This window comes from Podarcis bocagei (assembly GCF_964188305.1).
Source record: "Podarcis bocagei genome assembly, chromosome: 5".
Classification (NCBI taxonomy): domain Eukaryota; kingdom Metazoa; phylum Chordata; class Lepidosauria; order Squamata; family Lacertidae; genus Podarcis; species Podarcis bocagei.
The window spans coordinates 51,915,557-51,943,324 of NC_138129.1; the positions used below are offsets into that span (position 1 = coordinate 51,915,557).

The 27,768-nt window shown below is 40.5% G+C and overlaps 1 protein-coding gene and 1 long non-coding RNA gene across 13 annotated transcripts in view; both read left to right on the plus strand.

The window, feature by feature from the left end:
- The window catches only part of PTPRF (protein tyrosine phosphatase receptor type F), a 478,572-nt gene that overhangs the window by 45,853 nt on the left and 404,951 nt on the right, over positions 1–27,768 (plus strand). The gene's annotated exons all lie outside the window — the stretch shown is intronic.
- Positions 1–27,768, plus strand: part of LOC308587585 — a 440,103-nt gene that overhangs the window by 6,660 nt on the left and 405,675 nt on the right. The gene's annotated exons all lie outside the window — the stretch shown is intronic.

Consider the following 27,768-nt stretch of genomic DNA (forward strand, 5'->3'; position numbering starts at 1 on the left):
GCAAAGCCAGAGCATTCCATGGTCAAGTTCAGCATAGGCAGGAGACATGAGAGCAAATAGAACACAGAACAGGTGCATAAATATGGTTCCAGCAGGTCTTCCAGCCCACATGGGGGTTTTTGAGCTGGAGTTGCTGGAACCTCACCCAACCTCAGCTGATTTCTGTCAGCTACTTTCTCTCTGGAGGCCTTCTTGAGAGGAGGGTCTTACTTCTGAAGAGACCATTGCGCCTGTAGTTTGAAACTGCTTGAGATGGGCCAGTTTTCCTGTGGACTTGGGGACCCATTCAGCCTTGGTGTCAGAGTCTGAACAACTCCTGGTTGCAGACAGCCCCTTCCCGGGCTTACCACAGGATCCTTACCCTCAGATGGAACCTGACTTACGACTCCCTCCTCTAATGAGAACTTCCCTGGCTAAGGGGAAATGGGGACATTCATTTTAACAGGTGTACTGTTGAGTAAAACATACTTGAATACTGCCCATGAATACTGCTTTGTTGCCTCCTGATGTGGCAAGTGGGGAACAGGCAGCATTTAAGCAATGTGCACCAGCACGCTTGCTTGTTCCAAGCAAATAATTGTTTAACTCTGGCTTACTGTCACACGCAAACCAGGCCATTTAGTGAGCTCTTCCCAGTAGAAGCCTATCCCTCCTCTGCCCTGTTCACATTTGTATGTGTTAGAGCTGTATGTATGTTGTATTAACAAAAATAAAGTATGTACATCAAATGTTAGAATGTGATTTTGCTGGTTTTCTTTTGTTGCTAACTGTGTAAAGGGAGGAGACACCCTCCAGGACCTGCCCACATGTACGTTAACATCACAGAAATAAGAGGAGCCTTGCTGCATTAGATCAATCTAGTTCAGCATCCTGTTTCCCATAGTGGCCAACCAGGTGTCCGTGAGAAACCCACAAGCAGGACATGAAGGCAGTTTTCTTCTCTTGCTGTTATTCTCCAGCAAGTTGTTTTCATACACATTCTTCTTCCAGTCCTGGTTGTAGTAGCAATAAGGACTAGGAACTTAATTTAAAAACAACAACAGCAACAAAATCTGAGTTCCTCAGCATGCTGAATTCTGTATGTATCCTATACCTGATTGTGTTCTTGAACAGTGTTGTTGCAGAATGTGCATGATATAGATATTAGTTACAATGTTCTTTCAATCGATTATGCTCTATTATAGGAGATAAGCACAATAAAAGCAGTATTAGATCAAACTCTGTCCACCATCAAGCACATATGAAGAGTAGCAAAAGTGTTGGAAAAGTTTTATCTGCGTAGCTATGTTTGGAGAAAAACTTTGTAGACAAGATCTTGATGGAGCATTCTTTCCCCATCTTTCATCGCATGTGATTTTTTATTGTGTCAATCGAAATGCAGGAAATCTAACTGAAAATCCTTCAGATATGAATTTCTTGATCAATCAAATGTCTTATTACTGATTCACAGGTGCTGCTGCTGCTATGAGGTTAAGTTTGTGGGAAAGAGGAGGCAGTGAAGAATGATTGTTTTTTCAAGTAATTCATCAGAATCTAGGGTTAGGTCTCTATGTTTATTGTGTGAGTGAACTATAAGAACTGATGACACTGCTTGAACTGTGGGTAGATTCTGAACAATACAAAAAATTTATTGAGGGGATGGTGGTAGGGAGAGCTTTCTAACTTGACAAACATTTCAAATTTTTTTATTAAAAGCCGCAGCCCATCAATTGTCAAAGCCATTGTTCAGCTATACATGCTAACAGAGTAAATCATTAAATATGATTCAGCATTTTAGCTTTCTTGTTTGATACATAACTGTAATGAATATAGGGGTTGCTCGTGTGTAAGTTGCCGCCACTCCTGGCTATGTTGCCTTGTTAAACCTTTTCTGTCTGGACAGTCCTTCGCTTCGTGGCTGCCTCAGTCGCTAGCAGAATCCGTCAGTGAGCGTTTCTTAAACCTTTTCCAGCATAAAAGCTGTTTGACGCCAAGTCTCCTCCTACTCTCCCTGCGTGGAAGTCTTCTGCGCAGGGAGGGTGTGGGTAGCGGAGGACCCGTGCTCTCCCCGCTGGTGTCCAGCGAAGAGTCCTGGAGCCCTCTTGCCGATTCCCCCATCTGCCCCCCTTTATCCCTGGTGTTGCACTGATTTCCTTCCCCCGCTGAGCTACCTCTCTCCCTGCTGGGTCCCTCTCCAGCATCACTTGAGAGCCTTCCCTCCCCTCTGGCTCCGATTTCAGTTCCCTGACAAGAACTATTACACAACTTACTGTTTCGAGTTCTTGATAGTTTTGTTTTGTAGCATTCTGAATTGGATGCCCCGCCCCACCCCAAAAGGATCATGTTTAGTAGAATAATGACTCCTAGTAAATGTGATCCGTGCTGGAGACATGCAAGCAATATTACAGATAGCTTTGGTACTCGTCTAGTGTTTCAGAAAGACATCATCGGCTGAAGCAGAAGCTAAAATTCATTCCTTTTAAATTATTTATTTAATGTCCTTTGAGGTGGGGATGGCTCCAGATGATAGCAATGTCAGGCATTTGCCACAGCCACAGTACTGGCAATGGCTGACGCCTCAATGGCATTGCAATTCTCAGTTCACACAGAGCACACAGGCAGCTGGAGAGAGTTTTTTTGCAATTCATATTTTCCAGGTTCAGAGCGCCTTGCTTGAGGGCTGCTAGAATTCTGGAGCTCGCATTGCTTGGAGTGCTTTCACAGAACGAGCAATAAAGTGTGAGAAGGTAAAGTTCTTACAGTAAAAATACCCAGTGCACAACTTCCTTCGTTTAAAAAATAATGCATTTATTTGGATTGTATGAGTTAAGAGTTTACCAGGTACTGGTAATTTTAGATTAATGAGGTATGAGCATATGGCTGCAGGCTTAAAAAATAGTAAATTAGAAACAGCATTGTCTTGCTGCATTTTACACAGTGTGTGTGTGTGTGTGTGTGTGTGTGTGTGTAGAGTGGGCACTTCCTGTTTTGTTCTGTGAGTTACTGATCCTCCTAACTTCACAATCCAATAATGTGGTATATTTTAGTATCTTTTCAATGAAATAATATCAAAACCTGCAATAGTATTAACTGTTTCCCACATGTGTATGATTTTGCGTGCATTGGGAACCAATTTTTCGTGTGTGTGTGTGTGTGTATGTGTACTAATCTCCACATATTGGAAGGGCAGAGAAGTTGGAGAGTGAGGTTACTATTAGGGCTCTAATAGCTGGCAATTTATTTTTTGCAAGGTTATCAGTAGATCTGTCTTCCATCAGCAATTCTTTTTTGTTCTAATCTTAAAGCTATAGGGAGAGTTCTGGAGGAGGGGGGGGGATCATACCTGAAAGCCATAAGAAGGGATTATAAGGTGAAGGAGAGGGTTAAACGCTGGAAAATAAAAGAGCCGACAACCTGATGGGTGACTGTATCTTCCCCTAAATCAGTGAACTGAGAGAAACAAAGGGCCAAATTAGGTGAGATAAGGGAAACCTGTGATAGAATATCTCAATGTTTCTTTTATATATACTGTATGTATAAAATGCAGCTGGGGGCATGCATTGAATCAGGACCACACTGATAGGTTTTTGTTTTAATTCCATACTGTGCTATTTTCCTAAGTGAAATTCCTCTACTAAAGATATTTTCCCCAACTTGGAAAAAACGGCTTCCAGGGGAGGTGCAATTTAGATCAGGGAAAGGGTTAACCCTCTTTCCCCAGCATTGTGCCCTTGATCCAATGTTGGGCCCCTTTAAACAAAAGGAAACTTAAGAGATCTGATCATAGAGCTCTCCCCCCCCCCCAATCAGCTCTTAGACAACACACTTAATCAATTAGCTCCTCCCTTCTGTAAGAACACAGGGGGAAATGACTTGGGAGAAGCCATGTAAGCACACAGTATCCCACCTACTGGTACAACTGACCACAGCAGCTTAGCAACTTGGGTTTTAATGCTGCTCCTTCACTCTGCAGTGTAGGAGGGAGAACATTGCTTTCTTTTCTCTCTCCCAGGCACCAGACCTAATTATATGGTTGCCACTGGCGACCAGGGTACTGCAACTTTGCATCTCTGAAGATTGGGTGGGATTAATGGGCTGTTGGCAGGCAAATTGCATTCTATAAGGTTTGGGGACTGCAGCAGGGGTGGCAACAGAGGTACATAAGAGTTGCAAATTACATACGTTTTGCTCCAGATGACTGCAGATTCCACTCACTATGCTGCCTCAAGTTCTAAAAATGATTTTATGCTAGGATATATGCTAGGAACTGATAAAATAAAAGCTGAGATTCCCAGTATTCAATTGAATGCAACAAATTTTGTATTTCAAGCTAGTTAAAACAATTTTCAGTAAATCTCCCATACTATAGTTTACAAGCTCTGTCTAACATGAACTTTTCTTAGACCTTAGATCTATTGATCTCTCCTCCATATATTATATATGCAGCGGAGATATTAGGAAAAATTAATAATAAACAACATTAATGCATTTGTATTCTTTAATGTGTGCTTCATAAATGTGGTGTTCTCATTTTTCTTTGCTTATTGCCATTTGGGTACTATTTAGTCCATTATTGTCCAAGCAGTTTAGCATTAATTATGCTATTAATTTATGAAAGAATGTCAAATGTATTGGTAAAATTGGCTGTGTTACTTCCAGTCCTTACTTTTATCCTGTAATCACAATTTGGGGGGAAAGAGAAAACATGATTGAGATGTTTGGAATCTGCATAAACTTTCAGCGCTTGTGTGATTGCTATTCAGGTATATATTCATGTTTGCTTGTCTTCCTAGATAGCTATTAATTGCAGTTGCCGCTGATGATACTCCTTCCATGGATCTTTTTGCCATGCTTCAGAGAAGCCGTTTCTACACGTTTCCAAACTGATCCAATGGACTGCTTTTTTCCAAAGCCCTCCAGGGAACTTGGAAGAAGGGTAGGATTCAGAGCTGTCACTAACATTAGTCAGAATGAGACAGCTGTGTCAGGAGACAGAGGCTGAGAGTGTGTCAAGACATTTGAGAACAGAGTTGTGTATTCTATGTGGATTGCCCTGTGTCGCCCCACTCCCCTTAGCTAGCCAGCCTGTTGACTTCAGCTGTGCTTAAGGGTGCTGTCCCATCACCACTGTTGAAGCAGCAGATGCTTCTGGAACTCATTTTGGGGGGATGTTTGCGTGGAGGTATTGGGAAGAAAAGGAAGCGTCTTTCTCTTTGTGTTGGGCAAAGGATGGTCAGTCACCAGACTGCATTTTATTTGATAGTTTATTTTCTTGCAACTTGATTCTAGTAACCTCACTAGGCATGCTGTTAATGTTTGGATGAAATTCTATCAGACTGCAACAGAGTCCTTTTCTCCCTCAATAGTTATCTAGAGAAGGGAAGGGAAGCGGGGTAACCGCTGACTGCTGAGAGACCAGCTACATTTGGCTCTTTCCTTCCCTAAACTATTTCCACTCAAGCTGATCATGATAAAATCTTTTGTAACTTCAAGAACTGGTGTCTAGTAACTGGTTTGCTAGATTTCCTCTTCCCTCCTTAACCTGCTTTTCTTTTGTGCCATGGCTTCTACCTTGAAACCCTAAGGGCAGAAATTATATTGTCTGCTCTTGACAAACTGTTTTGGGATCCTTTTCTGCTGAAGAGGCAATGCCTTAAATTAATTAGATGTATCAACTAACTAAAATGTCAACCTTTACAAACCACATTGCCTCCGAGTGAAAGCAGCATAGTGTTGCTTTCCCCAGAGGTGTAATCTTGTTTGCCACCCTGTGGTCCTTTGAGAGGAAGGCTGGCTTAGGAATGTAATTAAATAAATGTAGCCTGTGTGGTTGCCTGCCATAGCCCTAGGATGACTGTAGACTTTTTGGGTCACTATCATCCTGTCTGCTATATAGCAGGTGTTCCTTGATTTGTTAGTCCACACACATCATAAAGCCTCACACTGGAATTAGGATATTCCCATAGGATATTCCCTCAAGATTTCTAGCCTGTCTCTTGAAAGATAAGTCAAAATAACGTTGTATAAATGTAAGATTTTCTGATGCGTCCCTTTTCTGAGAGTGCAAGTGATGTGAGGGAGCAGGAATCACATGTCTGCATTTTCTTGATTTTATTTACTTACTTGATCACTTGCTTACATGTTAAACTAGCCTCATTTAAGTTCTCAAAATTGTCCACATGCATGCTTGTGCATGTACACACACACACACACACACACACAGAGAGAGAGAGAGAGAGCGCAAAACCCTAAAACCAACAGCCCTAGCAAATAACTTTACCACATTCCAGAATTCCAAAGTCCTCCTTAAACTGTAAGAAGTCTTTAGGAGTCAGACAGGTGACACTCCCAGGGCAGGGAATTAGGAACATAGGATGCTGCCTTATACTTAGGTGAGACCATTTGTCCATCTAGCCCAGTACTGCCTACTTTGACTGGCAGAGGCTCTCAGGGATCTCGGACAGTAGTTTTCCCCATCACCTACTACTCAATCTTTTTAAACTAGAGATGCCAGGGATTGAACCTGAGAACTTATTCGTGAAAAACATGGGACCTTCATGATCTACCACCGAGCTATGGTTGCTACCCCCAATCTCATTTCCAGAACCAAGGAGCCACAACAGAGAAGTTCCTTGATTATCATCAATATCTGCACCTTTGCTTCCTTTGCAGACATTAAGAACCAGTGCAGAACAACATGAAATGTACCTTAACTTTCTGCCAATTTTATGGGAAGATGGCAAAAGTTCCGTTTCAGATGCAGTAAAGACATTTGAAGACAGCAGCAGAAGATACCAGGATTGGTTGCAAGATTAGTAGTATTGTCTCAAGCCATGCTCTGTGAGAGGTAGAAGTGTTAAAACTATGACATTTTGCAACCTTTTCTTTCTAAGATCAGTTCTCTCTGGTTCGATCTGGTGCTATTTGCATTTTTCATTAACGCCCAAGGATTAATATTCTCTGTACAAGATTATATAGACTATTAAGATGTGTAAAAAACCTTAATGTTTAAGCTGTCCACCTTATTTGTAGATACTTCATAGTGAAATGACTCAAGGTTCCATGGGTGTAATTAGTTGTTGGTGGTTGACAGATATGTGGCAGATGTTGCTTTGAGTATGTGGGATGGCAGTAAATGGCAAATTATTGGCTGCTGTGGTCACTATATAGGCATTAAATGTATTTTCATTTTTGTAAGAATGTAGTTTGGGAAGTTGTGCAATTAGTGTATGGATATGCTAGCTGCTGCTCTGAATTTATAATGAAACAGCAGTAATCTGTTTGGAGTAAGCAGGAGTCTTACTCCAAACAAACCACAACTTGTAACCAGGGTTTGTTCTTGGGATACTGCTTGTCGTTTCTTTTGGGGAAAACAAACCACAACCTTTGATTTGGATATAATGTTAAGCCAACCATGGCTTAGCTCCTGGTGATGTGGCCGGAGCAAGGAGGAACAAAATGGCATGATTTTCTTCCTGTACACCAGCACTCTTGCTAGTTCCTGGTAAGCCATAGTTTGGTTCAGCATTGAGTCAGTGGTGAATGTCATAAAATGTCATAAAGCAATATAAATCTAATAGATAAAATACAATTCAATCAGACAATAATGCATCAATAATAGCTAGTTTGATCGCACTCCAGGGAAAGATAGTGTGAATTATCCAAACTTTAATACTGATGATGCTTGCTTGATGTTAATAGGTAGGGAATTCTGCAACTGATATTTTTGCCAGAGGAGGTACACATTCTTCTACAGTATATCTCACCTAGGCTATACAGTGGTATCCTGGTTGTCGAACTTAATCTGTTCTGGGAGTCCGTTTGACCTCTGGAACCGTTCGAAAACCAAGGTGCAGCTTCTGATTGGCTGCAGGAGCTTCCTGCAAGCAATCGGAAGCCGCGTCAGACGTTTGGCTTCCGGAAAATGTTTGCAAGCCGGAACACTTACTTCCAGGTTTGCTGTGTTCGGGAGCCGATTTGTTTGGGAGGCAAGCCGTTTGACAACCAAGGTGCCACTGTAGCTCTTGATATACTTTGTAGGAGTAAACCCCATTGAACACAGTGTAATTTACTTCTGAGTAAACATGTGGAGGATGATGCTCTTTTGATAACTATTCCAGATTAAACAACATTTTATTTCCTTGCCTCAGGAATCTATAATCCCTTGACTTTCAGGATGAACCCCACTCCCATTTTTGCGGAATTTCCTCTTTTAGTGCCTGAAAAGTCTGTTGAGGTGGTTATTCTATCCTTTTATTATTAATGAAGTTATTAAATGAATCTGAGTAGGTTCTTGTCACCATTGTCACCCCTCCCCCATTTGATAAAAGCAGCAGTCTCTCTTATCCATCAGCTCCTCTTTTGACTGTACAGTGAGACCTAATGATAACTGTGCAAACTAACCTTCAGTTTTGTTTGAATAGTATGTCTGTCCCCCTAAATTCTGTATGAGATAAACGTTGCCCTACAGTTAGGTCTGCTTATCAAAAAGGGTTGAAAGTAGGAGCTGTTTTTTTGCTAACTGGATGCATTTCAGCTAAAAATAGAAATTACTTCCAAAATTATGACTGTCTCACCGTTTTGTGTTTGCAGAGATTTCAGTAGAATGCTAGAAATTAAACTCTAGCTAATAGCTGCACATGCAAGCATATTTGTTCCCCTTATAAGAAAAGCACAACTAAAATAAGGGGCTAGAGAAACTCCTGTTAGGAAAGGTTGCAACTTTGGGGGCTTAGAGGAGTTTAATATTATGCATGGTGTGGAGAAAATTTAACAGATTTCCCCTCCTTCTCATTCTCAAAATACTAGAACTCATTGTCATCCCGTGATACTAAGTGGTAGAAGATTTAGGACAGACGGGAGGGAGTTGTCTATGTGTCATACCGTGTCATAGAGAAGAATAAGTTGGAATTACTTGCCACAAGATGTGCCAATGTGCACCAATTTAGATTGCTTTAATGGGGGACTAGACAAATTCATGGAGGATAAGGTCATAGAATATGAGTGGCTGGGCTAGATGGGTTTTCCCCGAGGTAAATAGGATGCTGGGCTAGATGGGTTTTCTGCCTCCTTCACTAGGGTTCCTCCTACAGGTGCTTGATCCATTTTTTTGTGGTAATCATTCCCATGTATTTTGCATTACTGATGAAATAATACGGGAAGAAATGAGTTGATTCATCTTTTACAAATCCACAAAGTCAGCTGCTTTAACAGGTCAGGCAAGCCTGCTCAGGTCAAGCAAGACTGTGGTGTAATCGTGGTAGCTCAGTAAATGGATGTAGATAACTCAAGTGCTATTAAAAAAGGAGTATCAGGCATGGTGTTGATCTGTGTGTGTTATGCAAACACTGGTGGGATCCTGGCAGAAATGATGTTGGTGCAGGCAATAGTGCTCATGCGAAACAGGGACATTCCTCTGCTGCTTTGGCATAACCTCCTTTTTCCGTAGGCTTGGCTGCAAAAATTTCATTTGACATAACCAAGCGCATGTGCCAGGGAGGACTGTTTAGCGGTTTAGTGTATTTTTGCCCTCTTAAAGAATAGCTAATCGGCTATGGTAAAATTTCCTTACCAGTTAACTTTGTGGGTCATTGTTTTCCAGAAGTTTACATTAGAAATTGCTGATGAAAGCATACTAATAGTTTCACTTGCATGGAGCAATGATAACAGCTCTGACAGGCAAAAGGATTAGTACTTTATTAATACTGCATTGAGTCTGCTAAGGCTTTTTCTTTTTTTGATGCTACACTAAGCATATGCACTGTGTAGAGTACACTGACTTTACACTTGGATAGGCTTCTGCAGAGTTTCATTTTTTCCTTGTAGATGACTGCTCTCTCTCCTGCTTTGAAGTAGAATCATTCTCACTTCAAATTTCCGGCGTTACCTTTCTGGATTTGTCTTTGGAGAGAAATTAATAAAAGAGAAGATGACTGCAGCTTAGTTTGTAGTATTTGGCATAGCGTTAGGATCCAAAACACATTTAGTGTTAGAGAAAAGAGAAATAATGGTGCTGTCCTTTTGTTAGAGGAAAACATATTACAGATATTAAAGATAAAACAACAGATTTACCCCCTGGTAGAGAAAGTAATATGGAAGATAATAAAGCAGCCTAGCACATTGATAGGCTGAAACTACAAGCTATAATGTGGAATCTCTCTAAAGCTTTTTGGGTTTGTATTATAAAGTGGAACATACTTGTGTGTGCACATGCCCACGTTATCTATATAGTAAAATACTCTTTCCTTATATTTACTCTTTAAATATTTTTATCTTCCAGAAGCCCCTCCCCCCACCTCCAGTCTCCTGCTTATCTGTTCCCTTATGAATGAAAACAAAGAAAATCCTGAGTATCTGTTTAAGCAGCTCAGCGTCATTCTCTTTATTCCCATTGCTGTTGCCATAGCCACCCTCTAGTTGAGCTTTATACTGTCAACTTTGCAGGGAGAGATGTCATCAAACCTTCATGCATTTTAAATATAACTGCAGATACCATACAGCAGCAAATCAGCCTCTTATTAGAAATCTTTTCCCTCTACAAAATTCTGCACCTTATTTAATTTGTTCCCTGCAGAACAGAGAACAAACTTGCATTACTTTAATGCTTAAACAGATGATTATAATACAGTGGCATATATGCATGATTAAAGCTAAAATGCAATACTCTGCTGGCATTCATTTGCAACAAAATTGTTTGGAGATGACTATGGTAAGGTGTGTGAATGTTAGTGATTATTAATCAATGATATTGAGTTCTCTTGGCAGGAAAGTGGACAATTTGTTTTTGAACACTTACACATCCTTTATGAAAGCTGTATGTGCAAAATAGTTTAAATATAAGAAGAGATACTATATTAAATTTATTATAATTGTTGTAATTCACCTTGTTGCTTTATCCAGGGCTTCAGTGTTTATTGTTCTGGTCTTCTTATTAAGCTGCGTTTCGATGCTCACTGTATACAATGCATTGTATACAGGAATCTGTATTCTATATGTGATGCTCTTTTTAGAACTTCTGTTTGTACACAAGATAAGGTGGATCAGGGATCCTTTACCCAGTTTTCTTTGACCTTTTCAAAATGGCCCAGCAAAACAAATAGCATGTGTTGTGTGTAGAGAAAAATGCTTAAGTAGCATTAAAACCAGCCTATTATTCTAATGTTCCTGCTCTAAATACTTACAGTGTACCCTATAGGAGTCCTGTAGGACCTTTATAAATACAGCTCTTGCAGGCAGTTTTTGTCAATATTATAATCTGGAAACCCATGCAGATGTTTTCTGACAATAAACTTTAATATGAAGATTTGGAAAAGGATTCAGGGTCTTGCATACCTACATTCCAGGTTGGTTTAAGAATAACCCTGTTTCTAGCAATCTTGTGATATGTCTTTGATGGTTGATGAGTGAGATGGAGAGAAGGCTCTCTTAACAGAATTTGTATCATCTCACCAGTTAAACTGGTACACTACATTTATAGCGTAGATGCCCTTTAAGTATCTTTTCCTAGCTCAGGAACTCTAATGCCAGAACAGACAGGAAATAAATATTTAATTATCCTGAATACGTTGAAAGAATTTTTGGCTTTTGCTAATGATGAACTCGTATCTTTTCTCTCACTTGAAAATTGAAAACTGGGCCGTTTGAAGCATATATTTCTTGGTGCTTTCACCTGGTTGCTTTGTGTGAAAAGGGTGGGGTGGGAAATCTGATGCTTATGGAAGTAAATTGCATTTTTGAGGGGGAAATGAATAATTTTGCACTAAAAAACAGACTCATAAAGCCTATGTTGCAAAGGTAAACCCGATATTATGATGAGACTTCGCTGTGTTTGGTTTCTAATAACATCTTTGCTCAACAGCAGGGATGATATGGCACTTCTTTAATTACTTTTAAAATGCCGATTATAAGGTGTATGTATTAGTGATTATCTGCTGCTGTTGCAGGTCAATAAGTGCCCTATTTCAATTTATTCTAAATTGATTCTTTACAGACTTAAGGAAAATTGTAATAAGGCCTCAGTCTCCAATAATGATGTCCACCCCAGGGTGGTTTATCTATAATTAACTATTGGTAGTCAGTTTAGTTAGAGCAATGCTAAAGCTGTTTAGCCATCCCTGCACGAGTTCCCGTGCTGTTGGAGATGAGAACACTTTTATTAGCTGCACACTGGGTGGTACATGACTTAAAGATCATTGGAAAGCCAGTGACATTTTCAAAAAATTCATTTCCTGCTAGGATAAGGGAAGGAGGGGAAAGAGTCCAGCTGCCCCCTTAAAAGAACTAGCTTCCCCCACTGGGAAGGGAAAACACCAACATCACAGTCCTAGGACCTGGCCAAGATCAGGAGGCAGATGGTAGCACCTGTGCAGAGCTGGGTCAAGGCCACACACTGACCGCACGGATTGCTGACCTCATGTTTTTGAAAACGAGCGAAACTTCACAACCAAAGACTATAAGATGTGGCTGATGTATACGGAACATCATATTGGTACGTCAGTTTTCAGCTGACAAAATACTGCTTACTGCAGCACTCTGAAAAGCGTAGCCACAGTGCCACAAACAGAGCAGGAGAGGTCAAGTGCTCTCAGTGCCAGAGGACAGCACAACATGGTGAAGCAGAATTATGCCCAGGTGTTAAGCAGAGTTCATGGATATGTTGCACCTTTGAGTGGGAAACAGTGGTGAAATATGAGCTGAGGAAAAAGGCAGTGGGAATTGGTGCAATACACTTTAGCAAATTATTTTTTAAACTGCTTTGCAATAATTAAAATATGAGAATGTGGCTTTTTTTGGGGGGGAGGGCTTGAGAGTCAGTAGAAAGGGGCTGTGAACTGGCTTTAGCCATATTTATACACATACATATTCAATAATTTGGGAGCGTAAAGAAATATGGGGCATTTTTTGTAGCACAGCCCTATTTTGTTTGTTAAATTCTGAAACATTAATCTTTAAGGTGCTTTTGATTGCCGTACCCACCCTCAGCCTTAGGTGAGTACACTTAGCTTTAATATATAAAAGAGTGCAGCCTATTTCTGACTAGATAATCATTACTCAATTTAAAACTGATGGGAATATGAAGGCTTTCTGGAAGAAATGCTGTAGATGTGACATGCCACCATGTATATCCATGGGCAAACTAAGTTTTAAATTGGTGTTTTGGCTAAAATTAATTTTGTGATGCACAAACTCTAGACTTTATTTGATTGGATAAGTGATCATTAAGGGCATGGCTGTACAAACCTGATAATTAAAAAACAAGCACAGGGAAGAGTTCATGACTTGGTTTAATCTGAGTGATGAAGGCAGGTACTGGAAGAGACATGAGAGGACTTGTGGATTATAATAGCCTCAACTAAACATGTGAATGCAAGCCTTCGCCTGTCTCTTGTGTCTGGCTAGCTTTTAGGCAGCAGAACACAGGAATCTCAAATAGGTCCTGGAAATCAGGCTCTTGAAACTTGCCCCAGCATCATGGCTTGGGTGAAGAGTGCCCCCCTGAGGTCTGAAAAGAATTTACGTTTTAATTTATTTTATTAATATTTTTGAAACAGGTGTTCAAGCTTGCTCTTTCTGTACAGGAGTTTTAAAACCTGATGGTTGTTAAGAATGATCTCTCTCTCTCTCTCTCTCTCTCTCTCTCTCTCTCTCTCTCTCTGTGTGTGTGTGTGTGTGTGTGTGTGTGTGTCTGTGTGACTGATTCAATCTTTCTACCTAGTTGCCTGGTGGAAGGGAGTGACATTTGAACTGTGTTCACATCTAGCACATGAGACAACAGTATACTTACGTTAATAGTGTTTATGCCCACAACAGGAGAACTGGGCAGAAGCAGTGGGAGAAACATGCATTGCTGGGTGAGAACAGGTTGCAGTTTATTGGCGCCTAAGAGAGAAAAGAGGGACGCGGGTGGCGTTGTGGGTTAAACCACAGAGCCTAGAACTTGCCGATCAGAAGGTTGGCGGTTCGAATCCCCGCGACGGGGTGAGCTCCCATTGCTCAGTCCCAGCTCCTGCCAACGTAGCAGTTCGAAAGCACATCAAACTGCAAGTAGATAAATAGGTACCGCTCCGGCGGGAAGGTAAACAGTGTTTCCATGCGCTTCTCTGGTTCACCAGAAGCGGCTTAGTCATGCTGGCCATATGACCCAGAAGCTGTACGCCGGCTCCCTTGGCCAATAAAGCGAGATGAGTGCCACAACCCCAGAGTCAGTCACGAGTGGACCTAATGGTCAGGGGTCCCTTTACCTTTACTAAGAGAGAAAAGACCCAAACATTCTAGTACTAAAGCCCAGTTCCATTATCAGGCAGTTGCTGATGACCTGGCAATGCCTGCTACCACCTTCCTCCTCTTCCCCAATTGCAGCCTCACTTCCACTTGGTCAACTATGCCATTGGCATCCCATCCTTCCCAGACTTTTCATGTCTGCTGGTGCAGGAAGGTCCCATCTGTTGATATCAGATGTTTAAAGGATGGAATGGAGAGAGGACCTGGGGCTACCTGAGGTGTAAACAGCAAGTCAATATTTCCTACCCATAGCTTTTGCCTTTTGGGATGCAACCCTTAATACATCTGAATTACTGGATTAGATTGGGTGTCCCAGATAACTCAGATCACTTAAGGATCCAAACACTTCAAGGGGGTTGAATTAGGGCGTTATAATATAGCCAGTGGCTTCCTAGTGATGCTTAATCTCTGCCCAGGTTTCTTTGGGCTAATTGGTTCTACATTGTTCCTTGGTATTGGTAACAACATCTTTATGCTGATTGTCTTTCTTCAAAAGGATCAGTCCTCTGTGGCCTGAGGGATTGCCAATACTTCTTATTATCTTGCCTTCAGGATAATGTGAAAGCCCAGCAGCCATCACATAGCATAGCATTTCAAGTTCCCTGCTGCTGAATTGGAACTGGGCTGCGATTGCTGCGGGACCAGGAATTTCTGGTGTTAAATGGGCTTCAGTCACTGTTAACAAATGTGAGTGAACGTTTGAAGAATACCTCTGATTAAACTGAGATTGTTAATCATTATTATGCAACACTTCTTCCACTTGATACCTATCCATCAATTTATCTGTGTGTGTGTGTGAGAGAGAGAGAGAGCGTGCTAACTAGCTTTTATCACCTTAAACTTCCATTTTCTTTGTGTGGTGCACAGATTTTTCAAGACAATACATATTGGTGTGTGGGTGTGTGAAAGAATGGGGGGGGGAGTATTGATTAGTGCTGGTCAGACCATGGCAACTTCACTCTGCTGCTTACAGAGAATTTCACTCCACTGTAAAGGGCTGCACTGTGCTAATCCTCCTTACACTGCAGCACTTGTCACCTACCTGATAGGTGTTAAATACTGCATTCGGAGGGGATTATCACCAGCTCCTCTGCTCTGGCAGTGAAAAAGAAAAGAAAGCGATGCTTTCTTGCTGTTCTCTCAGGGAGGAGTAACAGGGAATCCCAAAGGCATGATTGTAACATTTGTGTAAAGCAGTTTGGAATCCTCAGGGATAAAATGAATTGCAATATGAACACAGGGATTAATAATACATTTTTGGGGTGGCTTTTAGTTTAAAAGCTGTGAGCTGGTGTTTTTCTTAACATCACTTGCATTAGTACAAGGGTTTCTCTTGTGACACAGAAGGGGCATAAAAATAGCACTTCATTTGTTTCAGCTGTGGAATACGTGTGTTAAAACCCTTGATATACTGTATGGCTGTAGAAGGCAGCATTATTGGCATAACTGAAATTCTCCTTTGTGGTGACTTCTCAGTGCTGGTGATGACTATTGTGTTTCACAATAAAGTGGAAGAACAACTTATTGATTGGTTGCCTTCTGTTGGTAGCATGGTAAATTTTAGATCCATTAACTATCTGCATTGAATTACAGCTGTTGAGACTAGGGCTGCAAGTGACAAAATATAGGGACTGTTGAGGCCAACTCAGAGCTCCCCATATGTTTTGGGACTGCAGCAGCTTGTTGGGGCTGATGGGACTTGTAGTGTCTATAGATTTACAGTTCTTTTTTTGTGAAGGTAAGGGGTGGGGAGAAAGCAAACAGCAGTCTTTGTTTCTTGTCATGCTACAGAAGACTAACAGCTATCTCAGTGTTTCCATTTTGATAGATCTCTGGGAGATCTGCAGCAGATCGGCAAGTTTTTCTCACTCTTAAGTTCTCTAATAACCAACAACTAAAAAGCTGATCTTCCTCCATCCCAAATTATATTGATAAAAAAGAATTATTGTATTAGTTAGAATAAGCTTGTGAGCTTGGTTCTGATACTGATCACAAATTCCTGGGCTAATTGTGGGCTCAGAGGCACCCCGTTCTTTAATTTGCAGTCTATGTCCATCTGAGCCACTATTTGCATATGGCCTTGGTTTGTGGATTTTGGGGTTTTAGTAGAAATCTTGAAATCTGACCACCGCTGCTCAAGAAACCCCACCTTGGTTTATATAGCTTGTTACCAGTCTACAACAAATGAGTTTTTTGTGGAAGTATAATTTTAAAACATAAAGTTGAGGTTAAAGCCGGTTAGGTTAGGTTAGGTTAGGTTAGGTTAGTGTTCAGCCTAGTTGATAACTCTCATGAAGAGGATATGGAAGTTTGGGTTAGCTTCTTGCCCAGAGCATCTTGTGCCTAACAGTATGCCTCCTGTTTATCCCGGAGAACAGTAGTGGCTGCTGAAGTGCTGTGTTGAACATGTGTTGCCTATTCAATGATGAGGAAAACAAGGGTAGTGTAGGCTTCAGGGTGTGTGCTGTCCATCTGTCCAGCTTTATTTTCATGTTGCATGTTTACAAAAATGTGAGCTCTTCAGTTCAATTGTGAAGGTCTGTCTTCTACAAGAAGGCAAAATGATACTAAGGAGTGGGGAATGTAACAAACGTGCCACAAGTGCTTCCAGATGATAACCCTCAAAGCACTTTTTTTCACTGAATGCATGCATACTCCTGCTAAAACTGATCCCCTTACATCAAAAATAGATCTGCCTTGGACATGACAGCAAAATACTAAAAGCTCTCTTTAAATAGTCCGAATGATTCATTCTGCTTTTTGTTTTTTCAACTGGTTGTTAATATTGCTATATCCTTTAAGTTTACTACAAAAGTGTGAAAATAAATGTGACTAACAGAAGTCAAATTTAATCTGCTTGTTTATAAGGTTGTTCTTGGGATCAAGAGACAATTATCAGTGGCCTTCAATCTTCTTAGCAAGGAATTCTTATAATTTCCAGTGAAGCTGGCAATAAAAACTTAGCAGCTGTTTATACAGGAAGAGTGGGCGATTTATAAGCCAATTCTGAAAATTGGCAGACTTATGGCATTAAAAGTGATCTGTTGGGTGTGAAGTGGAATGTGCAAGGTACCATAAATGTACTGCTTAGTATATCAGGATGCTGTTTTAATAATGTTTCTCTTCAGTTTTCTCAACAATCCCAGATGGTCAGTGCTAGTTCTTTTCAAACAGGAGACTAAGGACTACGTGGCTGAGATGATGCAGAATCAACTTGCCATAATATTATTAAGAAACTATGAGATAGTTGCACTGTCCCATTGTTTGCAAATAGCTTGGGACTATTTAATCACATTTCATATCCTGCCTTTCATCTCAAGGCAGATGAATGAGTTCAAGGCAGGGTATAGTACCTGGTTCTTTAACCCACCCCCAATCTTATCCTCAGAACTACCTGTGATATAGGTTAGGCTGAGAGATAGTCACTTAGTGAGTTTCATTGCTAGGTTAGACATTAATTAATGCTTGAAGAGGACTGGGCATCTGGTTGGCCACTGCGAGAACAGGTTGCTGGACTGGATGGGCCTTTGGTTTGAGCCAGAAGGCTTTTATGCACTTCAGATTCTCTCCCCCCCCCCGCCCACTTCCCTGAACATCCTGTCATTTTGCCTGTGTTGCAGTGGCAGCAGCAAAATCAATTAAGAAGTCCAAAGCACATGTAAGTAGTGTTAAGAATTTCAAATAAGAGATGGCAGGGTAAGTGGTCTGGGGACAGCCACAGTGGTGCCCTGCTCCCCTTGCAGCCCATGCTGGCTTCTTTTCAAGGCACTCCTGCCAGCTGCTCTTCCCTTGTGCTATGTTTGGTGACTGGCAGTGCTTGAAATTTTCACTTCAGTCACAGTTCCATTGTGTGAGAGGAGGGAAGTTAGAGGAGCAATGCCGGAGCAGCCTCATCATTAAAAAATGTGCAACAATAAATCCAGCCCCCCCCCCTTTTTTAAAAAGTTACCAACTCTCTCATCACCCCCTACTTCTCTCAAGATAAGCGATGATTTATTTTTAAGATATATATCCCATCTTTCCTCCAAGGAGCTAAGGTGGCATACATTGCTTCCCTCACTCCATATTATCCTGTGAGATTGGTTAGGTTGAGAGACAGTGACAGGCCCAAGATCATCCAGGGAGCTTCATGGCTGACTGGTGATTTTAACCCTGGTCACGCAGATCCTTAGGCTTCTTAAGTGGCTTGTTTATGCAGCAAAATGTTTTATTACTGGCTATATAATTTAGAGAAATTAAGGAACCGTGTTCATGTCTATGTGCACCCATGTGTGATACTCATGTATGTTTTTGTGGTTTGAATGTATGTAAGAGAGTGACTGTGAGGTGACCATACCCACAACCCAATTTAGCTTTGGACATGACCCACACGTGACCCCTTGGATGGATGGCCAACAGGGAATGCAGCAAGACAAACAAACCACAGCATAGGGTTCACACTTAGTACTGGCTTAGCTCCCAGTAGCATCTCAGCAGGACCAGGGGAGAGGAGCAAGGTGGCTGTGACTTTTTAAATGTGTACCACCATGCTTGCTTTTTCATGCTAAGCCATAGTTTGGCTTAGTAGTTAGTGTGAACCAGACCAATAAGTCATTTGAGTGTTGGTTCCTTTTTCTATTGATGAAACTGAATTGACCAACTGGGTTCAACCAGTGAATGCTGGCTTCCAGGTTCTCACAGAGCATTCAGAAAGCCCATAGTATCAAGCTCAAGCTTCTGTTAGTGATTAGGCTTTAGCAGCCAAGGCTGAGGGTGCTATTCTCTACTATTCTCCATACCATATATTATTATTTTCAGAGTGACGAAGGAGAGCAAAGATTGCTTTGTTTCTTTCTCAGGGCTGTGTGTTTATGTGTGAGAAGGGAAAGTGCCTGCCCTGTGTAATCATCCCCCTGTCCTTCATTGCTTTGATATCTCTGGTAAGCCTCCTCCCTTTCACCTCCTTCCATAAGATGAAGAGCCCTAATCTTTTAAATCTTTCCCCATGTGTAAGCCTCTCCAGGCTTCTAATCGCTTTTGTCACCTGTCTCTGGACCCTTTCTATTTCTGCTCTCTCTTTTTAGAGATAAGGTGACTCGAAATGAAACTTTAAAAAATAGAGATTATGCTATTTATAAACAGTATTGCCTCTGTTTATGCAGCATCCTGTATGAACAGATGTTTGGATTGCCATTCTGCCCTTGCTTCTGGGTGGGTCAGTACAGTAGTAAAAAATAAAAATAAATGAGCTAATTTCTGTAAAAGGCAAGTGATGGACGGAATTTAATGGGAAGAATCTATAACAGGCTTTGGAGAAATCCTAGGGACTAGGAGTAGTCCAGATATTGCAGAGTTCCTTAATTGCTGCCAGATCAGTAGTATTAAGAAGACTTCAGTGGCATTTTAGTAAAACACGATAGCATTATTACCTACTTAATATTTTGTAAATATGTGAAATGAACTTTTTGGGTAAGGGGTCAGTCAAGTATATAGTTTTGAAAGCAAAATGTCAACTTTTAGAAAACTCAAAAACTTTCCCACAATGGTCTAGTTTGCACACGGGCATGTAGAGCAGGCTTCCCCAACCTCAGCCCTCCAGATATTTTTGAGACTACAATTCCCATCATCCATGATCACTGGTCCTGCTAGCTAGGGGTCATGGGAGTTGTAGGCCAAAAACATCTGGAGGGCCAAGGTTGAGGAAGCCTGATGTAGAGGGATGTGGGTTGCACTGTGATCTAAACCACCAAGCCTCTTGGGCTTGCCGATCAGAAGGTCGTCAGTTCAAATCTGCACAATGGGGTAAGCTCCCGTTGCTCTGTCCCAGCTTCTGCCAACCTAGCAATTTGAAAGCATACCAATGCAAGTAGATAAATAGGTATCACTGCAGCAGGAAGGTAAACGACATTTTCATGTGCTCTGACTTCCGTCATGGTCCTCCATGCACCAGTAGTGGTTTAGTCATGCTGGCTACATGACCTGGAAAGCTGTCTGTGGACAAATACTGGTTCCCTCGGCCTGAAAAGTGTGTTTAGTGCCGCACCCCATAGTCATCTTTACCCATAGGGGTCCTTTACCTTTATTTTACTTTACCTTACCTTACCAAGGCATGGGGTCCTTTACCTTTATTTTACTTTACCTTACCTTACCAAGGCATGTGTCACTGTGCTCGAGTCAGACATCTTAAAGGACATGACTGTTGAATTTTAAAACAAACACCAAACATGTTTTCAATGCAAGAATAAATGCAGGGAGAGAAAACAAAGGATGGAAGTAAAACAAGCAGTTTGATAGAAGTAAATTTTACTGAGCATCTGGAATCTTGCATTTCTATTTGAACAAGAAAGGTGATGGACAGATGATTATTGATCAAACCTTGGTCCATTATCAGTTGTACTTTAGATTATGAACCAATAGAGCAACTCAGAACCAAATACAACATTACACATTTTAGGACAGAACTCTCCCAGTCATTACTCAGCATCCATTCAGAGTTGTTTCCCATAAAACAAATAAACAAATAAACAAACAAATAAAATTTGTGCTTTGCACAAATTAGGCTGATTTTTTGGCTAAGGCTATTTCATAGCATTCCATATTAAAAACAATTTGCTTATCCTTGCCATTCAGTAAGACAGTAACATTCAGAAAAAGCAAAACAGAATCTTTTGTTGGTACAGATGAACAGATTTATGGTGGCATTGGCTTTCATGGATTAGAGCCCATTTGGATTTGAGTTATGCATACACATATAAGCCACACAAGTGTTACGGATAAGAAATTGTAAGGCTATGGAATATGTTAGACTCACTGTGACATTTTAAGCTAAAATATAAAAAGGTATGCTAAGTTTATTTCCCAGCTATAGTCAGAACCTTGGTCTTAAGTCCTAACTGAATAGAATCAAGTTTACTAATAAATTATAGTTCAGAATGAAAGCATATGCAAAAATTATTCTTGTTGCCTTTGAGATGCCAAAAGACTCATTGCTGTTTTTGCTATAACAGGCCTGGAATTTTTAATCTTTACTAATGCATACCCAATATGGAATCAGCTCAATAAATCTGTACTTACAACTTCATAGACAGACATTACAGCATGTAATATAGCAAATAGTATTGGCATCACAAAGACTATTATAGTTTTTGTATAGTGCCTCTCTGAAGCTTTGCATGGCATAGTTTGGTAGAAAATGCCCTCTTGGCATTATTGTGGCCTAATTCTTAAGATTTCTCTCCCAGCAGTGTTGCTGTTTGTTTGCATATATGAGAGCAAATCTGGAGGTATTTATGAGTTTCAGTTTTTATTATTTTGGTTTTTAGTGACACATTCACCTAATAGAAAAGAAAAATTCATAGTTAAAACTATTTGCTCCCATGGAATGTTGTTGTGGCTACCAATGTGGGTGGCTTTAAAAGGAGGTCAGGAAAATTCATGGAGGATATGGCTATGTTTTACCTCTATTGTTGTAGGCAGTAAAAGATTCTCAGATGGAGAGAGTACTGTTGCACTAGGTCCTGCTTTCAGGCTTACATAGGCACCTGGTTGTCTACTGTGGGAACAGTATGCTAGACTAGACAGGCCTTTCTTATTGAGGTAAAGAGACACAAAATGAGTTAAGCTTTTTCCTCACTGACTTCTAGTACAAATAGCAGCACACAATTCTGCTAACAACCCCTGCTTTTCACACCGGCTTGGAGCTACGTGGTGGGGCATGGGATCATCAACAACCTCAAAAAGATGCAGCAAAAATTTGTAGATCTCTGTAGAAAAATCAAATTCAAAGCATTGGCTTGCGAATTTAACAACTACCTTTTTTCCAGGATGATGAGGAACCATTAATGAGTACTCTTCGGGTTTGGTCAGTCAATCAGGTACAAATCTACCTAACAGTTACCTCATTCAACCCACATTTTACCAGCTTTCTCATGGGAATATTGTGGGGGACTTTGTCAAAAGCCTTACTGAAATCAAGATACATTATGTCCACAGCATTTCCCTGATCCACCAAGTTTGTAATTCCATCAAAAAAATCAGATTGATCTGGCATGACTTATTTTTGAGAAACCCATGCTGGGTCTTAGTAATCACAACTTCCTTTTCTAAATGCTCACAGACCTTCCCTGGTATTGATGTCAACCTCACCAGTTGGTAGTTACTTGGGTCTTCCTTTTTCCACTTTTTGAAGATAGGGACAACATTTGCCCACCTCCAGTCTGTAGGGACCTCACCTGTTCTCCAGGGTTTCTCAAAGATAATAGACAAAGTCTTTGAAATTACATCCACAAGCTCCTTTAGTACCCTTGGATGCAGCTCATCAGGCCCTGGAGATTCAAATTCATTTAAAGTAGCAAGGTGTTTGCTTACTGTCTCTTTTCCCATCTTGGGCTGTAGCTTCCTCCTTGCATCATTTATTCTGTTATCACCAGGTTGGGCATTTCTTTCCTTTTGGGTGAAGACAGAGGCAAAGTAGGCGCTGAGTAGTTCTGCCTTCTCTCTGTCATGCATTAGCATTTCCCCATCTCAACACGTGCTTGTTCTTTCTCTTACTGCAGACATAGCCGAAGAAACCCTTTTTATTATTTATAAGCTGTCTTGCAAGCCTGAGCTTATTCTGACCTTTAGCCAGCCTGACTTCCCCTTGCAACTGTTGGCTACTTGTGTATACTCCTCCTTTGTGATTTCCCCTTTCTTCTATTTCTTATACATGCCCTTCTTAACTCTCAGCTCATCTGTAATGTAGCAAATGTAAAACTGAGGTCTTTACATCAAATATGATTTTTGTCAACAGTTCTTACAGATCTTGATGAAAGATAATCTGTTGGTCTGTACTCATGGGAGACCCATCAATAGGGGAGTAAAACTCCATATGATCTATTATCAGTAAGTAAATATGGGCAATGTACTCAGTGTATACACTTTAAAATTAATGGCAAAATTGTCTGAGTTTCTTTTTAGTTATTCTTTCCTGTTCTTACTCTGTCATTGGAGCTGTCACACCACTCATTGTTACTGAAAATGGCTATAAGAAAACAGTTTACAAAAATTAATGACAAATTTGTTAGTAATTTAAAATTTATGACACATTTGCTAATAATTAAAAATACCTTGCCCATGAGATGCCCACGCAAATCTCTGACGTTCCACTGGTGACAGAAAACTTTTCTACTCTTACTGAAATAATCCAGTCACAATAAATGAAAGAAACTAATTTTTCCATCAATGAAACCCTGCAATAAAAAGTAAAAACATCTGTATTTAAAAATCCTTTAATTCTGAACACTTACCCATATTTAGAATGTTTGGTTATTGATCAGTTAATAGATAAATAATCTGTGTTGCACTTTGAAAATTCTAAACAGAAACCTTGAAAATACTTTCATTTTTATTGATTATTCATTATACATATATATTTTTAGTGATTGTTATTTTTATTGGGTTCTGTTTGCTTTTTTATTCCTCTGGATTTCTGTTATCCAGTTAGGTTTGCATCAGCAACTTGTTTCATGTCCCTTTTCCAATTCAACTTGCCTCATTAATTAATCTTCACAAGTTTCCTGTTTGTAGTTCTTAGAGGTTTAAATAAAGTAAGTTAAAGAGAAGTGTGTTGGTTCTAAAAAACAATCCCAAAAGGATAAAATTAAAGGGACAAAGCTGATACATGTTTAATGTTTCGTTTGCTACTTAATGTATGATCTTAGGTTTCCTTTGCTACTACTACTAGTTTATCTTTTCTTGTCTCTTTTTAAAGTAAAAAAGCACTTGAGGGCCAAATTTTTAGTCTTCTAGTAGAATATGCTTATTATAACAAGAATTGAAGACCACATTCCGTGTGCCAGTATTTTAATGTAAAGCATTTGGCATCTGTCAGCATAATATCCTGCCTTTATCACCTCATTGAATTTGCTAGAGGAATGCTGATAGTAATTTGCACAGCATCATTTAATCTCCTTTGTCAAATTATGAAGTTGTTATTGATTTCAAGCTGCTGGTTAGCTTCACAGAGTTCTTTGCATCTTATTGTTTTTCCTAGGGATTTTCATGCTATGTTACTTTTTGCTGGAGCTGTCAATTAGGAATAGATGTCTTGAACAGTAGGGAACAAATACATTCCCTTTAGAGCTCACAATCTGCACTGTTTTTCAAACACAAAGTTGTCTTAACCTAGGGTGTAATTAAATAGTGGTTATAACCAGAACTACTTAGTAAAGTAAAACATGCAGAATTATCTCAAGTTGTTCATAAAAAGGTAAAGGACACCTGACAGTTAAGTCCAGTCGCATACAACTTTGGAGTTGCGGCGCTCATGTTGCTGTAGCTGGCGATTGTCCACAGACAGTTTTTCCGGGTTGAGTGGCCAGCATGACTAAGCAGAGCAGCACATGGAAACACCATTTACCTTCCCGCCGGAGCGGTACCTATCTATCTACTTGCACTTTGACGTGCTTTCAAACTGCTAGGTTGGCAGGAGCAGGGACCGAGCAACAGGAGCTCATCCCATCGCGGGGATTTGAACCGCCGACCTTCCAATCTGCAAGTCGTAGGCCCACTGGTTTAGACCACAGCACCTCCCTCAAGTTGTTCATACCTTTGGGTAAAACGGCTAGTGTGGAGAAAATGGCTTATTTCAAGGACAGCATCTCTGTTGCCTTTGCAATTTTTCCTTTTAGGTTTAGGACAGTGGTTTTCAACCAGTGTGCCATGGCACCCTGGGGTGTCTTGAATGACGGTCAGGGGTGCTGCGGGCAACAGTGGCCTCTGTCTCTCTTTCCTTCCCTCCCTTCTCTGATGCCCTCTTGCATCTCTACCTCCCAAAGGCTTGTGTGGCTGTTGGTTGCACCAGCCCTGGCTACAAGCTTCACAGGCAAATGGCGCCTCTGGGGCTAGTCAGAGGGCAAGGAGTAAGCAGGCAGGCAGGCAGGCAGGCAAGGGAGCCCAGCCAGTCAGTCCGCTAGCCCTTACTGTTGGGAATAGACAGACAAGTCCCAGGCCCTGGGAGGAGTGTGAGGAGCCATCTTTCTTTGGGGGCAGGGGGGCAGCTCAGAAACTAGGGGCAGCAGCAGCAGCTGTCCGGAGGACTCTGAAGGAGAGGGGAGTGGAGAGGAGACGGAGGGAACACTCCACAAGGGAACATGTTCCAAAAAGGGTGAGAGGCTGCCAGCACCGCAGGCAAGGGGTGACATAGCTGGGCTCCTGAACCCCACAAGTCCACAATTTCCATTATTTCCTATGGAAATATTTCTAATGTGGGATTTGTCGTACTGCTTTCACTTTTTTTCAATGGTTTATTCAGCAAAATTTTATTCAGAGATGCATGATTTATTCAGTTTATTCAGAGATGCATGAAAAAAACCTGATTTGTTCAATCTCTCCAATCTCTCCTGCACCCTGATTCATCAGATCTTGCTCCCACATCCCCCTCCTTGATTTCTGCCTGAAAATGGCTGCTGTTGACCAGCAAAGCACAAACAAACAAGGAAGTAAGGAAGTTGGATTTTCAGATAGGTCAATCTGCAGAGTATATAGGGGGTTTGGAGATAATTGTTTACGTGCGGATAAGTGAATTTTCGGATAGCGGGATCTCTGTGTAAAGGCTTATGCTGGTAATATTTACTGGAATTCTGAAACTTCTTTGGCCTGAAACTATAGATCAAAAAGTTTGAATGGAATGTCATACAAAATATTCTGACCTTTTGAAATCTGAATTACTGTATATAAAAACTGCATTTTCCAGCTCTTGTAACTGAAACCTCTTTGAAACACCATTCTCCTCCATTTCCTATGGTCAGCACTATTATTTATTTATTTATTTATTTATTTAGCTATTTATTAAAAGATGCCCTTTCCTAGTTTATGACCAAGTGCTAATCTAAGTCTTCAGGGATATGACTCCATGCATATTATTTGATCTGTTCATTTTTGTTGGGCATAATAGGCAAAACAGAACCAATCAGTGTGGGCCTACTGAGTTGAATAGTAAGCCTTTCCTCTTCTTTTTATTTGAGTTTAACAGGTAGATTATGCTAAATAATGTTCTGTTAAACTGATGTTGAAATTTGCACTACTTAGATAAAATTATAGTTTCGTTAGTAAAGGGTATATTTAATATTTTGGGTTCTCTGTAGACATTCAGGATGCTTACACAATACAAATCTGTTGCTTGAGATGCGTACATGCTCCTTAAAAAAAAAAAAGATACAAAAATTCAAAATATATCCTCCCCACCCGCTCAGATCTTAATAAAGTTATTTTAAAGTCTGTATGCCAGACTAAATGTTATGCTGCCTAGGCTGACATTCCCATTTCTTTGTGAGGAAACAAAGGTGTAGGAATTTTGCAAGTGCTTTTGCTTATTCTTGCTTTTAAACTATCAAATGTTGGAATCTTTCTCAGTAAATGAGATCACCCACTGAGTTGAGAAAGTGAGGAGCACTTTTAACGCTTTACAATCGTGTCCTGAATTTCTGCTTAATTTGACTGTTGTATGATTATTGTTTGTAAAAATTGGCTTCTGTGCATTTTAACAGATTTCGGAATGTTCTTGTTTTGGGAAACCTGGAGAGGCTTAAAGTATGCCTTGGCATGTCACTGTTTCTGCCTAAGGGAAACATTGCCCTCCAATAGATAACATTGTCTTCAGCTCATAAACTAGCATTTTACCATTAGCCACCAGGTGATTCTCAAATGTCAGTTAAAAGTGCATGATCATTCCCAGATTTTAGTGGGAGGCTGCAGCTACCATCCTGTTGCAGAAGGAAAGAAATGTTGACCTTTCTTAACTTTTACCTTCATGCCATCAAATGTTTGTGCTTTAATTAGTGGGGCCCCTGAAAATACAAGACCTTTGGACTTGCAGTATATCTAGCAGAAATGAATGAGAACAAAAGCTACTGAAAATGCTGCTAGGAATTCTTGATGTTAATTTTGAGTCTGATTTTCCCCATTGACAATAAATGTAAGAAATTGAGAGTTTGATCTGAGCGCCTGTTGTTACAGATTCAGGGTCACAAATCCAGGTAATAATTGACCTTGAAAGAATTAATGTGCCACTCGTGAAGGTACGGTTTAAACCATGCAAAGGCTTAGCAAGAAAACTTTCTATAATTTGGGGCTGTAAATTGAACAAATGGATAATGTCAGGAAATACTTGGTTTTGAGGTTGTGTTTTCAGGACTGAGACGTTAGTACGCACCATCGTATTCCTGATTAAATCTGTGTAATAAATTAAATGGGCGTGTTACTGTTCTGCAAATCATGTCTATTTTGAATATAGGTAGAAGACAAGGTTGCATTACCTGTGAGGTACAATATATTGATTTCCGTGCAACATTGAACTATATTTTACTTTATTGTGAAGGAGCAACATGCTGGTACACATTGCCATAAAAGTCCTGAGTTGCTCCTACCTCTCTTATTTGTTTGAGGGAAACAAATAATGAGCCCTGGTTTGCACATAACATGAAGCCAGCCTCTGGTTTGTTCCCTTTGTGATGTGGCAGTAGCAGGGGGGAGGAGTCGTTCAGGAACTTC